This window comes from Peromyscus maniculatus, chromosome 10, assembly GCF_049852395.1.
Source record: "Peromyscus maniculatus bairdii isolate BWxNUB_F1_BW_parent chromosome 10, HU_Pman_BW_mat_3.1, whole genome shotgun sequence".
NCBI lineage: Eukaryota > Metazoa > Chordata > Mammalia > Rodentia > Cricetidae > Peromyscus > Peromyscus maniculatus.
In genome coordinates this window covers 94,705,996-94,722,199 of record NC_134861.1, presented here as the reverse complement: position 1 = coordinate 94,722,199, position 16,204 = coordinate 94,705,996, and the positions used below count along the sequence as shown (strand labels likewise).

At 45.8% G+C, this 16,204-nt stretch overlaps 1 protein-coding gene across 3 annotated transcripts in view; it reads left to right on the top strand.

Moving 5' to 3' along the window:
• The first annotated feature begins 3,319 nt into the window (after positions 1-3,319).
• Wdfy3 (WD repeat and FYVE domain containing 3) overlaps positions 3,320-16,204 on the top strand; it is a 253,981-nt gene continuing 241,096 nt past the window's right edge. Inside the window, exon 1 of one of the 3 annotated variants that reach the window (XM_076546791.1) lies at positions 3,320-3,457. The gene's annotated coding sequence lies outside the window, so the exon portion shown is untranslated. The remainder of the gene's footprint in view (positions 3,458-16,204) is intronic. The other 2 variants (XM_076546794.1, XM_076546795.1) reach the window with 2 other exon arrangements.

Here is a 16,204-nt window from a genome sequence, read left to right as displayed (position 1 = left end):
AACAGAAATAATTGTCTCTTACAAAGAACAGAGATTATGAGAATAAAGCTGAGTGTTTCTTAACTCCGTCCTCTTGTCTGGGGTATGTTTTTCACAAATATACCAGCCACAAGATCCCCAGAGACTCCCATTTGCTTGCCCAGTTTCTCTTCCATCTGGTTCTTCTCAACAAGGGGAAACAATATGATAATTCCATTGTTGTCGCTAATAGCCTGGGAAAATGGAAATACATTTTAAATATAATACTGACACAATTTAGCATATAAGTAAAATTTGAATGTGTCAAAGGTTAAAATCTGGATAATTTTTGTCTTCTGGAATCTGTAGCACTCTATGTTCCAGTAACTTCTTAAAATTCTAGAATTTACTTGAATATATATATATATATATATATATATATATATATATATATATATATATATATATATATAATCCCATTGGCTAAAGTTTAAATTAATCCTCCCGTTTTATAAATGTAACATGAAAGAAGCAACCGTTAAAGTAGCAGTTTTTCAGCATACTCTTTATTTGAAGAGTTTTCAAAATTCTCATTTAAAACGTTCTTCCTCTCAGGTATTTTTCGTGGTTATTCTTTCTCCATCTTCTTCCACTCCTGGGTTGCTTGTTTGTGACTGAGTTTTTCAGTCACCTTGGACGTGTGGCTTTCGCCTGCTGTCAGGCACGGCCCCTCCGTAGCTATTGTCTACAGTCACCTCCTTCATGAATGGAAGTTAGGAAGCAGGCTCCTGATGCAGAACTGTTTGGAAATGGCCCTTCAGCTTCCCCTATCCCCAGAGGAGTTTGCCGCACATGCCTAGAACCCCTTCCATCTGGCCTCTGCACAAAGGGCTGATCCCACTCTAACACGTCTTTGTTTTATGAGGGGTGTGAGTTCATCTGAGTGAACACATAGGACACAACAGTCATGTTGCTGGAGAACCTGCTCTGACCAGTATTTTTTTGTTTTGTTGTTTTTTAATACTTAAACTCAAGACGACAGAAACCTCATTTGGCCGGCAACAAAGACCAAGGAAGGTAAGAGCTCTTGATGATGACAGTGTGGGCAGAGCTGGGATAAAGCAACTGGAAAGTCTCCTTTCCTGGCCATTCTTACAACACCACACAATATTTGTGTGGCTTCAGTCATGCAAGGGGAGGTGGCTCCATGTATGTCTGTGCACTAGAGTAAAATCCTCGGTGAGATGCTGTCTATAGGACACCAACAAGGAAGCTGCCACATTTGCAGACTGATGCACCCCTGAACTTTATCACAATGTTTTGGTTTTTTTTTTTTTTTTCAACAGAAAAACGTTTATAATTAATGGACTAATGACTTAAATTTCATATATTTTCTTCTTTCAGTGTAAACCCAATTTCAATGACAAGGATTCAGAAACCTCATATGTAAGTTGAAAATCAATACATGGTGGTCTCTGCCTGGACTCAACTGAATTTTCTCATCCTATGTATTCACACACACCCAATAGTTCTTTTCACCACATTCCCGGTCTTAAGAATCGAGGATTCTGTGGTGCTTTTGTCTAATAATAGACTGGAGAAACAAAAATCTTAAGGATAACCATCAAAGGGTCACAAAGGGAAGAGCATCAACAAGGAAAGATAAGCCGGCACACCCCTCCCCCACACAGCGACTTGACTTTTAATGATTCATTTAAAACTGTGCTGTAGAACGCTACAGCCAAGACGATTTGGGTTTGAGAGTTCTGGAGATGGCGTGCCCCCCCCCCCAGAAGACACCAATCTTGTTATTAAAGTGGGCTAAAAAAGGGGGGGGTTGTTCTGGCATATTCTTCTCAGAACTTAGTAACATCTAAATTTTTATTCTGTTGCCTGCTCCCTCTCTCCCCTCCCTGCCTCCCTCATCTCCCCCAGCCTCATCCCGCAGCAGCAGCCCTAGCCTGGGTCTTTCAGGCATGGCTCTCCACCCCTGGCAAAGGAGCTGTCCCCGGCCCGCGGGTGCCCACAAGCAGCAGGAACTCTGGCCCCCACAGATAAAGCCTGGGTTTGCCAGTAGTGCTGAGTCTTGTAGCAAACAGCGAGTAAATCATTACAACTGGATCCAATTCCAAAAACAAACCGGCTTTAAAAAAAAAAAAAAAAAAGGAAACAGCAAGTCCAAATTGCTTCGTTTTTCTTAGAGGAAATCCTGAAACTGCTGTAGATTGCAGCGTTGGAAAAAACAAGCTCATGTTTCCAGTTTCTGTAAAGCACCACTTCCCCACTCCGAGCTGTTTAAAGGAGTTCGAGCATTCATGCTGACTCAGTTTGTCCCCGCTGCCAGAACAGAAGTATGACCCAAGCGGTCTGCTGGGTTGACTAGGAACAGAGACAAGCGGATGCCCGCTTGGCTGTTTAGGTTTACCAATGCATACTTACTAGGTCCAAACACTGTGTTGCTCACAACTATGGAGGTATAAATAATGTATCTTTCCAGAAAGGGCAAACCTAAAACCTCAGTTGATGGTCTCAAGGTCATTGACCCAGGACAAGCCCGGAGGCTGGGCGCGTAACTCCTGGGTCCTGAGACCTCCCCCCCACTACCTCCCCCCCCGCCCCGAGAAGGTGGGGGGTTCGAGGCTGCGTCGTGGAAGAGCTAGCGTGGGCAGTTCTTTTGTACTCCAGCTGGAGTAACATGAACGCCGGCTTGCGTGTTGTCATCGCTGGTGACAGCATCCAGCGATGGGTGACGGGTTCAGGGGCGCGCAGCCGTCCTTTCTCAGCCGGGTCCCCCGAGAACACCGCGGAGAGGGTGAGCAAGGCGGGCGCCAGGGGACCGGGGAGCCCCGCAGCCGGGGACGAGGGGGACGCGGAGCCCTGCGCGTGCGGAGGGAGCTCCGGCCGGCCGAGGGTGCAGGGAAGCGGGAGCCGCGCGCGGGGAGGGAAGGAAGTAGGAAAGGGGAAGGAAAGGCGGGCGGGCGGGCGAGCAGGCGGGAGGGGCCGGCCCGGGCGGCTGCAATTTCTGCGGCCGGCCTGGTGGGAGGAGCGGGAGGAGCGGGAGGAGCGGGAGGAGGATCCCGAGCAGTCCGTCAGCAGGCGCGGGAGGTGGGGAGAGCGGGAGGAGGTGGAGGATTAAAGATGGCCACCAGCAGCTGCGGGAGACGGCCACCAGCCCTCACTTTCCGGGATGGTCCCCGCGGCCCGGCCCGGCTTTGATGGAGAGGAGCAGCAGCCCGTGCAGCGCCGAGGCTGAGGCGGCGGCGGCGGGGACCCGGCGAGGGGGAAGACGCGGCGGAGCAGGGACCCGGGCCGGAGGAGGAGCAGGAGCAGGAGGTGGAGGAGGAGGGAGCAGCAGCAGCGGCGGCGTCGTCGCTGCTCCGGCCGCCTAGCGCGCCCGTCGCCCGGCGGCCCCGCAGCTCGCGGATTGCAGCCGGCGCTCGGCCCCGGCCCCGGCCTGGGGGTGCTCCCGGGCCCCTGCACCCAGGCTCGCCCGTCCGCGGTGAGTGCTGCTCGCCCGCTCGCCTTGCCCGCCCGCCCGCGGGGCGCTTTGTTCCTGCGGGGCGGAGGCGCTGTCCGCGCGGCCCCGCGCTCGCCGCCGCTGCCGGGGACAGGCCGCGGCCCAGCCGCTCCCCCCCGCCCGCGTCCTCCGCCGGGCCTGGAGAGGGCGCCGTCGGCGTCGGGTCCCGGGGAGGCTGGCGGAGGGGCGTGCGGGGGGCCTCGGGGACCGGGAGGGGGAGGCGGCGGCCGCCGTGCGGGGCAGGCGGGGGCGTAACCTGGCGGCGTCCGGGGGTGGGGGGTGGGGGTGGGGGGGTCAGGCGGGTCCCCTCGGGCGGACCCTCCGGGTGGCCATTCCCCGGATCCACTCCCCTCCCCTCCCCTCGCCTGGGCGCCGCGGAGCACGGCCTCCATCCCTCTGGCGCCGTCTCCAGGGCCGCAGGTCTCTCCTGGCTCATCCCTCTGCGCGCTGAGCTGGAAACCCTTCCCTGTGGAAAGGACCTGGGATGCTGCTTCGGTCCTGCATCGGGGATGTGGTGGCATCACCAACACTCCCGGTTATGGCGGGGTTTGAAAGGCAGCGGTGACCTTTCCGGCCGGTTGCATCGGAGGTGCTGCGTTCCATTGATTTTTTTTTTTTTTCTTTTGACGATTTGAGTCCGAGAGACAGACTATGAGGTCTTCCTTCGTAGACATAATAGGATAAAATCAGATCTAACATGTTTACCATATGCATGGATTTTCAGTACCTCAACCGTGGCTAAGTGTTTTCTGTGGGAAAAATGGTGCTTATGCATATGAAAAACTATTTTTGTTCACTAATAGGCATGGCCGGTCAATACCAAGTGGTTATTATGTTGTCTGAAAACCAACAAAAAAGAAAAACAAAACCTTGTGCGTCGAGACAGCATATTTCCAGGCTGGTATCTATTAGGCAGATTTAGCTCAGTTAGTTTTCACTATCAAGATGTTTAACAAGTAAAAATAACAAAATAACCAAGAAATGCTGATATACAGAAAAACTGGATGTGGTGTTAGTGTATAGGTCTAGTAAAAATAAATCTTTAAAAAATGAAAATAAAAACTTAGCTCATGGGACCCTGCAGTGTAAGAATTAGCTCGACATGCTTTTATGTTTAAAAATTCCGTTTTGCATTAGGTTTGAGAACTCAACAGTATTTGAAGCCAGTATTGTGTGTAATAATATTTGGAGCAGTTCTGCCTCAAGCAACTAGAAATACAGGTTTTTAAATAGTTTCTTTGCCTTAGTTGAGATCCATTCATGTAAAAATAGGCTTCTAACAAAATTTCTGCACAAATGTAATATGAGTTAGAAAACACGAGGCTCTGAAGTTACTTGAAAAATATGAAAGAAGGTTAAATGGTAGTGTAATGTTCCCGTGTCAGGTTCTCCACTCTGAGGATCCTGAACTTGGCAAGCCTTAACTGTTTACATCCGGCACTCTTAATGTTGCTAATGTGGTTCGTTCAGTGGGGTCTTGGAATTTCCAGAAATTATCCTCAGAATGTAGCATTTGTTAGTGCCCCCTCCCTGTTTAAATGGGACCACAGAAATGATGAACAACTGGACACAGTAGTTAAGGACTATCCTGCCTGGGTGTGGTGGTTCACACCTGTTGTCCTAGTTCTTGGGCTACTGAGGCAAGAGAAGTCAAGTAGCTAAGCTTGGTAGTTTCAAGCAGGTCTGAGCAACACATGTGACACCATTGCAAAAAAATAATTAACTTATGTACTTTCCAGCTGATTGTGTCTAATGTCTGTGATCGAGAGTGTGGCCGTCTGGCACAGTTTTTCATACATTCTCATTCAGACGTTGGGAAAATGTTGATCCCATTGCACACATGGGGAATTAGGCAATTTTGAACTTTAGGGGACCCAAATGGTCTAACTTGAGAGCCAGTGATGACAGTTGGTAGATGTTAAGATGAGTAACTGATGTTTTAGGGCATCAATTAGAAGTGAAAATGTATTGGAGAATCGTTCTAACATGGTATTTTGAGCCATAGGCTTGCCGTAGAGAGGGCTAGTGGTAGGGACTGGGTGGCCCAGGTATGTGCACTGCCCTGTGACTACTCCCAATCCCAAAGCCGTTCCTCCAGCATCCTCCCCAGGATCAGGCACCCTCTGGCTTTAGTGTTGTCTGTGATTACTAATTCACCTTTCCCCTACATTTCACGTCCATTTCTGTCGTGTATAGATCTGCTAATCTGGTGTTCGCACTGAGTCCCAGCCCCCTTCTGTATCTCTGATACAATTCTTGTCCAGAACATAATTCACAAATTAATGACATCTTTAGTTTTTTCAGGTAGGGTTCACTTAGGCATCATCTCGGTGCAGTGAGGTTTTACCTCCACGTAGAGCTGGATGTCCTCTATTACAGATAAGCAGGACATTCATACCACCCCAGAAAGGCCTCCCGTGCCTCTTTGCTGTTAGTCCTCAGCCCTTGGCAACCATTGATGTCTCCTGTCGCGCACTATCAAGATGCAGTGTACAGAATGATGCCTTTCTTGTCTTCGGGCATTCGGCGTAGCCTGTGTCGTAGAGCAGTGTACATGGAGGAAACACTACCAACCTACTCTCCCAAACAAAACAAAACAAAAAACAGACCAACCCCTGGCTTGTAACATTTGGGAATGACTGTAGTGTAATTCGCCGTGGCCTATATTAAGCCTCATACACCAACGGGGAAGAGTCCTGAAAACTCAACCCAGGCTCTGTTTAGCTGGTACTAGCCAGCTCCAGCATCTACCGAGTTTCCTTTTTCCCCTGAGTGCCATGACTTTTTAGCATGGTCCCACATTTTGTCCATGATTGATAGACATTTGAGTTCTCGTTTTGGTTAATTATGAATAAAGGTATTTTGAACTTTGGTGTGCAAGTCTAGTTTTCTTGACTTAATCTGCAGACAGGACTCCTAGGACGTATCCTAAGTTCCAGTGTTCTCTTATCAAACTGCCCAATTGTTTTCCACAACGGCCAGGCCTTTTGCTCGCCTAGCAGCGATGTAGTACACTTTTGTCAACCCTTGTTTTTGCTTAATAATGCTTTATCCGTTTATTGTATGTATATCATGTGCTTATATGCTCTTTATATTTTTTAGTTCTTAGTTCTTATTTTCAGTAGTATTTGAGACAACAGGAAGTTTAGGACAGACATTTCACAAAACACATTTTTGTCTTAGTTGTCAGCCATGATCTCACTTTGATGACCCATAACTTAATTATAAAGGATGTTTCTTGGGTGACTTAGTCTATACTTACCTTTAATGTTGGTGAAATTAGCTTTTAGTAAAGAGGTCACTAATTTTAATTTTCAACTTTTACTCAGACTTGACAAAAATTCCAAGTTGCTGTACTGCTTGGGTTCAGTTCAGCGTTGGCCTGAAGAGATTTCACTGAGGTTCTTATAAAGCTCATTGGACCAATTTCTTACAGTTCTAAAGCTGAAGCTAGGTGTGATCTCGGCACTTGGGAGCTAGAGGCAGGAGGACCAGGAGTTTCAGGCTAGCCTCGGCTAAGTGGCAAGTTCAAGAGCAGTGCTGTAGTTCTAGTGGAAGAGGTAAAGGGTCGAGTTGAATTATATGTGTTCATTATAAACATTTACAATTTTAAAACACTTATTTAAATTTAATTTTGTGTGTGTGTGTGTGTGTGTGTGTGTGTGTGTGTGTGTATGTGTGTATACACATGTGTGCAGGTGCCCCTAGAGGTCAGAGGCATGGGACCCCCTTGAGTTGGCATTCTAGGCGGTTGTGAGACTCATGATGTGGGTGCTGAGAATTGAACTCAGGTCCTCTGAAAAGCAATATGAACCCCTTACCTGCTGAGCCACCTCTCCAGCCCCCGAGCATTTAATTTTTAATAGTAAAACACATTTTTTATTTTTAGAAAACTATATTATCAATTAGGAATGGATTATAAGATACAATAGTTAGAACTTTACATATAAGTAGTTTTACTAGATTACAAGGAGAATAATCATACTCATAGTTTGAGTGCCTGCCATGAAAGACATGCTGTATAACCTCATCTGTATGGTCATTGATTCATACCTTAGTTACACTCATAACAAACATCTTGCAAAATACTTGTCAAGGCAGAGCTTAGAGTTGAGTGAAAGAGACCATTGGACAGGGCCTTGGCGCCCAACGTGGGGCAGGGCCTTGCCTAAATGTTGTCCTGGTGCATGTGAGGTGGGGAGCACCAAGAACTCGGACTTCAGCTTGCTTAGGACTTCCTACAAGAGCCAGTGTCTTCCTGGAGATACTCAGGGTATAAGCAGGTGACTTTGGGGTGTCAGCAGATGTGCAGACACCCACAATGAAGGAAGTCTGAGTAGTGATGCTATTTTCAAGTAACTTGTCCTGCACACATTGCTCAATCTCACCTGTACTTAGGATGGCCAATAGAAGTACTTGAGAAGGGAGGTAAGGAGGGAGGGAGGGATGGAGGGAGGGAAGGGGAGAGAGAGAGAGAAGTACTTGAGAAAACACCAAAGAGCAAATGTGTACGCTTTTATTGAGTTGTTGTTTTGATAGTTTGCTGTCATAGGGGGCATCTATAGACCGGATACATTTAATTGTGTAGAGTTTGATCTTACCATCACATTTTATAGAAAATATTAGTGTAGAAATAACTATGGCATTACTTTTTACATATTCTTGGTTAAGTATATTTGATATTTATTGTTATCATCTTTTATCATCATGTTTTCTGTTATGCACTATTTATCAACACGTAAAGTTATGATTTTGTGCTGATATAAGATGATATTTAGTTCTTCTTATGGAGCGACATATCTGATGCCGAGGCATTGACTTATGATTTTGAAATAGTGTATGTGTGTGATTTTTTTTTCCCCCTCCTTTTGAGACATGGTCTCTCCCTAGAATTCCTGGGCTCAGGTGGTTCCTCCTGCATCCTCCTCCTGGTAGCCAGGATTCCTGTCAGGTAGCACTGTATTCCTTAATGTTCAGTCTCTTACTGCCATTTAAAGAAAACAAAGCTAAACCAGCCCACAGCATGCCGCTGAGTTCTAGATCTGCGCATTGATATCCACCTGCTGGTCCATGCGTAGCCAGTGAGAGGGTGCTCAGGCCTGCCCTCCTCGGCGTGTCTGAAACTTCCCTGTAATGTGTCCACGTGCCTGCCCTTCTAGCTTTAAATGCTTCAGCTCCTCTGCGGTCACCAGATTGAGACCCCCAAATCCTCACCCATTCCTCAGTATCCCTCAGGTCCACATTCACAGACGCCTCAAATCTGATCACTTTCATCATCTAAGTAGTTCTCCTCATCAGCCTCTTCCTTATCCTCCAAAGCTGATTTTCAGTCCCCTGTTAGTTTGCTGAAGTGTTACAGAGATCTTGTTGTGGTCTGCTCTCCAGCCCACCCCTTCCCATAGATACCTCTATATCTTGCACCTTTCCTTAGATCCTCTCCGTGATGAATTCTGTCTCTGTAAACTTTTAAAAACTGTGAAATTGCAGGCTCTCGGGTTGACTCTCCAGAGTTGCTGTCACATTGCTGTGATAGCAGTTGGGCCTGGTGAAGGCAAAGGTCCCTGTGACCCCTGGGACCTGGCCCCAGCTTCTCCGGTCCTATCTCTGTAGGACCGCGTGGCTGCTGGCTGCTGGCTGCTGTGCGCACGGCAAGGTGGTCGAGCGCTCTGACTCAGCTCACATGATCTACAGAGGTGCTGGTAACAAGTGCCTCCTGGTGTCAGGTATGTGGATAGTGACTTAATCCTGGATTCTGTTACAGTCTTCAGTAGAGCTGTCCCCATCCCCCCGGAGTGCTGTGAGTGCCATGGAGGAACAGGCAGGGTTCAAAGGGTAAAGGCAGGACTGGGGTCTCTGCGGATGGAATTGCCCTTTATGGAGGGCTGTGTGGCAAAGTCTCTCTGGAAGAGAAGAAATCTGGAGCGGTCGGGGAGAGGAAAGCTGTACATCTGAGAGGAGATCTGATGGTGAAGCTTGACACAGGAGGATGTGTGCCGGGAAGGAAAGGGCTGGCTGCAGACTCCAGAGGGGATCCATCAGCAGTCCCTGTCCTTGTGTAGGGACTTTAAGTTCTAGGCTCAGGAAGCTTTGGCCCAGGTTGCGTTCTCTGCACAGACAGAGATGCAGTCCTGGCTTCCACTTGGAGGTTCAAAGGCCAGCCCACCCCCACTGGCCCCTCGCGCCCCCGAGCACCCATGTTACACTACTATCATTCATAGGCCAGTGACTTTGGTGCAGAGGAGGAGGGCTAGATGTCTTTTTTCCCGGTGTCTGAGTGCCTGTTTCAGTGGTTTAGTGTTTGTGAAATCGTGAAGTTGCTGAAGATGGCATTTGTTGTTGATCACTGGGTAGTAGAGACCCAGGCACGTTGCAGTGACTCATAGCTCCTATGGATCCGGCATGTGCCGCACACCGAGGATTTGATGCTCGGGGTGGTGGGTGAGCTGTGTGCATAGGTGCTCGGTAAATACATGGTGAGCAGTCAAGTGCACGTTCATGTGACAACTCTGTTTTCCTCTGCTCCCCTCAAGCGACATTCCGCAAATCCTGCACTGTATTTTACCACTGCCTTATTCCTGCACTGATGCCACTCTCAAGAAATGCCACACACTGGGGTAGGTGGCCCTTATTAGTAAAGGAACACTGTGGCAAAGAAACAGAGAATTAACTACAAGCCAGATCCAGGGGTTCATTACAGAGGCCTTGGCTCATTCATTCTCTTCTTAGCCTTTCTTTAGCGGGGATTTTTTGAAGTTAATTTTTTATAGCCTCATTTGTCTTTATTTGCAAACATTGATAGGTCTAGAATATAAATTCTGTATACAACTACAAACACTGGTCTTGCAGAATTTTAAATATCTGGCAACATGTTTGTGCACCCAGTGGTGTTTCTTACTGTTTCATTTGGCTGAACACAGGGTTGTCCTGTAGTTTATTCACTCATCCCTGCTGGGTTAGGATTTTTGAGTCTAGATGTCTCAGATTCCAGCAGAGACCTTTCAACTCTGGGGCATTTTCGAGACACCCTGGACATTGAACTGTTTGCTACCTGTAATTCTAAGCCGCCTGATCCTTAATCCTCAGATTTCCAAACCTCTGAAGTGCCTGCTTGTGTTTGAACCTCCTGGGGAAGGACACTGGCCGGGGTGGGGGGACCTAAGGACTGGCTCTGTAGAGGCTGTAAGCCTGGAAAAACACCGGAAGTAAGGTCTGTTAGTAATTTGAGTCTTTCTTCCCATTATCATCTAACCAAAGACATCATGGCCAGTGGGTTGAGCGCAATAGCTCATAAATATTGGATTATTGATCTTCTGTAATGTGTTATATTTTGACCATCTAAGCTATAGATCTTGCTATCGGCTCCAGTACTGTTGTTTTGAGTGAGGATGGCGTCTTGACTTTATTTCCCTATCAGAGTGACCGTATGTGAACATGAGGGTTTTCAATAAAGATGTGATTTATTTGTTCTTTTTCAGTTTAATCTTTAGCCCCCTAGAATTCTTTCTAGCTTTGCTCCTGTTTGTGTACTGGTGTGTTGGTGGATGCTGTGCAGTTTTACACAATGCTACGGCTCTAGTCATTTCTAGATCATTCTTCTGGGATGGCCCACAAAGGAGCATTGTGTTGGTCAGAAGCTGCCGTCCGTCCCCCAGCAAGCTCAGGACTTACACTGATTTCCAGCCTGGGGGGAGCTGGCCTCGTCAGGACCGCAGTTCCACATCTGGTGAGATCGCGGGCTGAGATTAGAAACTTTAATCAGCTAGATATTCGGGAAGCCACACAGATTTAGAGAGTGGTTCCTATCATTTGGGTGTAAGAGGACCTTCGAAATGACTGAGCGTTTTCCAAAGGCGTTGCAGCTGCCCGACCCTCCTCTGTGGCCTGGCCTCTCGAGCATTCTTCTGTTACTACTGTGCCGCGTCAGTGCCGAAGCCCAGGAGTGAGGCTCCTGGCTCCGCCCTGTCTGTCCACAGAGCTGCGTTCCCATGTCCAGGTCTCCTCACCTGCCCAGCCTCCGCCAATCCTTCCCATTCCAGGCTCTCCACTGAAGACTGATGGTTGAGCTCTTCCACATCGCCCCGCAGTGAACTTTCCTCAGTTTCGTTAGCCTTTGGTGCTTAGACGTAAGTGGAGATCACATGACAAGGTAGTTTCTGACACATCAATAGGTATGTGGTCAACACATAATGACCTGCACATGCTTGATACCAGCCTGGCCCAGCTTCCTCTTCCTCCATGATGTTTCCTCTTGGCCTTTCCCCTCAGTTCCTCAGCCCGTTTGGACTCTGAGGAAGCCTGCCATTTAAATAGGAACTTACGTGGCTTTTATTTGATCCCTCAGGAAGGTGGGGTCAACTGCTCTGTGTCGCCTGTTTTCCCCTGTTCTCACTAAAGCATCCGTGTATGGGAATCATATTTCATGAGCTGTGGATTGGGGAGTGTCACAAGAATTCCTGCAGCTGTATTTTCTCCAGCTATGAAAATGACTTAGTATAGTTTAAGCACAAGTTTGGACAAACACTTTACCTGTTTTAATTTCACTGAACCTGTATTAAAACTGTATTCACTACCTCATTGATTATTTTGAAGTATTTATAAGTGGGGGGGGGAGGGAGGGAGGGGGAGAGAGAGAGAGAGAGAGAGAGAGAGAGAGAGAGAGAGAGAGAGAGAGAGAGAGAGCGAGCAGTCTGTTGGTCCTGTCACTCGCCACCAGCCACATGCAGTTGGAGTAAGCAACTTGTATTTTATCATTAAAAGCATCTGATCCCTTCTCTTGGAAAAGGCTGACAAGTGCAGGAATGCTGATGTTTCGTCCTCTGGGTCTCCCTTCTGCAGACAGCCCCCCAAAGGGGTTTCTTTCCTACCTTTTCTACAGAAAGGATGACAGTTACCCAGGAAAGCAGCTGGTTATTTTCAGCTTGGTAAATCTGTTGCAGCCATGGACACTAGTCATGTAAAACTTTAATTACATGGCATTTCTTCATAATTCTACTTTGTTAAGACTTCCTCTTTTAATAAGTACTAAATTGGCTTACTGGGTACTTTCATTTCTAACACCTAAAAGAGTACAGAGGAAGAAATAGTCATCAGTCAGGGATACTTAGTGTCTGTGTGCGCATGCTCAGTATAGAGCTTTTGGGGGGAAGGAAGAACATCAATAGTACATTTAGATGAATTGATAAAGAACACTGTCACATAGGACGGGTCAGCACAACGTTGGTTTTTAAACGCCACATAGGCACAAAGTTGGTTTTCATTAAATAGTTGAGTAAAATGTACATACTATCACCATACAGTGTTCTAAGTCTTAGGAAAATACGTGTTAAAGGCTTGAGATTGAGCTCATTCAGTAGAATCCTTGTGTAGCGTGCACAAGGCCCAGGGGTACAGCCTCCTGCACACAGGGCATGCTGTTACTCGCCCCAATTCCAGCCTGCGGGAGGTTGAGATGGGAGGCTCAGAAGTTCAAGATCATCCTCTGCTCCACTAGCTAGTTCAAGGCCAGCCTGGGCTTCCTGAGACCCTGTCTCAAAAGGATGAAGTGCAATAAAATAAAAAATAGTTTATTGTCGCTCCCAGGGATTCTGCAGCTTCACTTGGGGGCGTTTTACATGTTTCTTTTTTCTGTTCCTCTTAGAAATCTCTAGGCAGATTCATAATCAGATTTCTTTGACTGAAGTCTCTATGACTTTTAATTCTAAATTTGTTCTTTATGATAATTGCTTTCGGAACACAGGATTAGGTGCTTTAGATGCCAGATGTCGTATTTGTTTCATGAGACGGGGTCTTGCTCTGTAGCACAAACTGTCCTTGAACTAAAAATCATCCTGCCTCAGCCTTAGGAGGGCTGGTATATGTAGACTTCACCACTATGCCTGGCTGAGATGGTAAATGTCATATTTAAGTAAACAAGTGTGAAAATAAAAATAAACTTTATTTTTTTAATAATTGCTGTGCATAGATTGCCTGATAATTTTGCATAGCTTGATTTATTTTTGTAACATGTAGTGACTAAATTAAAAGCAGAAGTGATTATCTTTGCTGCCTAGGACTCAATTGATACCACAATCCTTAACAGTAAATTCTATGATTCTTCCTAAATGTTCATCAACAGTGATGTCAGGACATAGTTATGCCACCCATACTTTTAGAGCACAGTGGAGATAAGAGAGTAAATATTTGCCAGGTGTGTGCAGAAGTTCTGTGGACACTTCCTGAGTTGAGAGGCAATCAATGATGTGATTAGGAGAACCCTAATCATGATATTTGGTCTGAATGACAGAAGAGTGAAAGAATTTCCTTGGTAAAAACTGTAGCATTGGGCTGGAGAGATGGCTCGGTGGTTAAGAGCACTGACTGCTCTTCCAAAGGTCATGAGTTCAGTTCCCAGCAACCACATGGTGGCTCGCAACCACCTGTAATGAGATCTGGTGCCCTCCTCTGGTCTGCAGGGACACATGCAGGCAGAATGCTGTATACATAATAAATAAATCTTTTTAAAAAAACATTTACTTATACCAGGATTATAGAATTTAGAAGTTGGTTGGTTTTAGTCTCTGATTCAGGAGAGGCTTAGGGCGGGTACCCTAAAAATTAAGGAACAGAAATGAAGTAATATGCTTGGAAAAAAGATTGTTTTACCATACAAACCTTACTTTTGCTTTTGAAACATTTTATAACTAGGTCATCATAAGATTATACTAAATATTACTTCCCTAGCATGGATTCCTTTTTAAAAATAATTTTATTATACGTAAGGCATATACATGTTGTTACAAGAAGCACACATATTAAAATAGTTACTGTATGAAACAGTGTTACCATCTCGCATAGTTAGCCATTTTGTTTTTTGTTTTTAACATTTTGTTTTTTGATTTAAAAATTTTATGTATCTGGTACTGTTTGTGGGTGTGTGTGTGTGTGTGTGTGTGTGTGCAGATACATGTGCACAGAGATGGAAGTTCATGTACAGGCCTGAGGTCAACACTGCATATCTTCCTCAATTGCTCTCCACCTTATGCTTTGAGGCAGGATCTCTCACAGAGCCCGGAGCTCTCCGATTCAGCTAGATTGCTGACTAGCAAGCCCAGACTCTCCATCTCTACCTCCCCAGCACTGAGTACAGGATCCAGTGGGTCCTGGGGATTGAGCAGGGGGGACCCATGCTTGAATGGCCAGTACCTTACTGATGCAGTCATGTCCCCAGATCTTTTGTTTTATTTTTATGACAGTGAAGAGTAACTGAAATCTATTCATTTAGCAAGACTCTCCTATGCAGTGTCATTTTTATTCCTTGGGTTCCTTATGTACATGAGAACCCTGGCCTTCTTCATTGTGATCTGTTTCTTGGATCCTTTGGCCTGCGTCTTTCTGTCCACCCCTCCATCCTATAGTTGCCGTTTAAATTCCACCTGTGTGTTTAATCGTTGCTTTTTGAGATTCCACGTGCAAATGAAATCCTGCTATTTCTATTCTTCCTCCTTCTGTGTCTGGTTGGTTTACATAGAATAATGCCCATCAGCTTTATCCATGCTGTGACAAATGGCAAGATTCCTCTTTTAGGGCTGAATGATGTATGTGTAGATAGATAGGTAGTTGGCTTCTGTAGATGGTTTTTTAATTTACTCAGGCATCAACAGACATCTCGAGCCTTTCTTATCTGTGGTAATGTTGCAGTGAACATAACCACACGTTTGTGATGTCATTCATGGTTTTGGTAACCTTGCAGTGAATATACAGACAACCTTTGTGATGTCGTTCATGTCTGTGGTAACATTGTGAGGTCACCTCAGTTCTTTATATTTCAGAAGGATTGTTGGCTCATAAATAATCCTGATTTTAATTTCTTTTAGAAATATTTTTTATTTATGCATATATGTATGTGCTTCTGTGCATGTCTTTGTGAATGTATGTCATGTACATGCATACCTATGGAAAACCAGAAGAGGCATCTGGTTCCCTGGAGCTGGAGTTACGGGCACTTGTGAGCTGCCCAGTGTTGGTGATGGGAACTGCACCTGGATACTCTGCAAGAGCAGAAAGTGCTCTTACCTGCTGAGCATCTCCCCGGCACAGCCCTGGTGTTAGTTTCTTAAGGAGCATCACACACTATTCCAGGATGACCACCTTAGTCTCTGCATTTCCTCAGGATCTGCTGAGGGTTAGCTCCAGGACTTTGTGGATATAAAAATCTAAGGGTGCTCTAATTCTTTATAAAATGGTATAGTATTTGCATTTAACTTGCACACAGCTATAGATAAAATACCTAAAATAAAATACGCAGTACCACAGAAACACTAAGTGAATGCTCCTTGTACTATAGTGTTTGGGAGAGTATTACAAGAAAACAAAGTTTTTACATGTTCAGTGTAGACACATTGTGTATTTCGTGGCACCAGATATTGAATCCACGGTCTTGTATGTCTAGGGAGGCTCTCTGCCATAAAAGCATGCACTGAGCAGTCTTATTCCCACCCTTTCAGGCTTTCCATCCAAGCTTGGTTGAATCCGTGGATGCGGAACCCACAGATATGTATTCTCAGGCTATACCTTTTAAGATAATGTAGTCTGTTTGATAAATGATATATATGTTTTGAGTATTTCATTTAATTTGTCAACCTACAGAATGAATGAGATGACTTGTGTCTCTGGCCAAAATGAAAATTGATATATTGCTGGATTTTTTTTTTTCTTTTTAATTTCTGAAGTTCCAGTGTGTATTTTTATTTC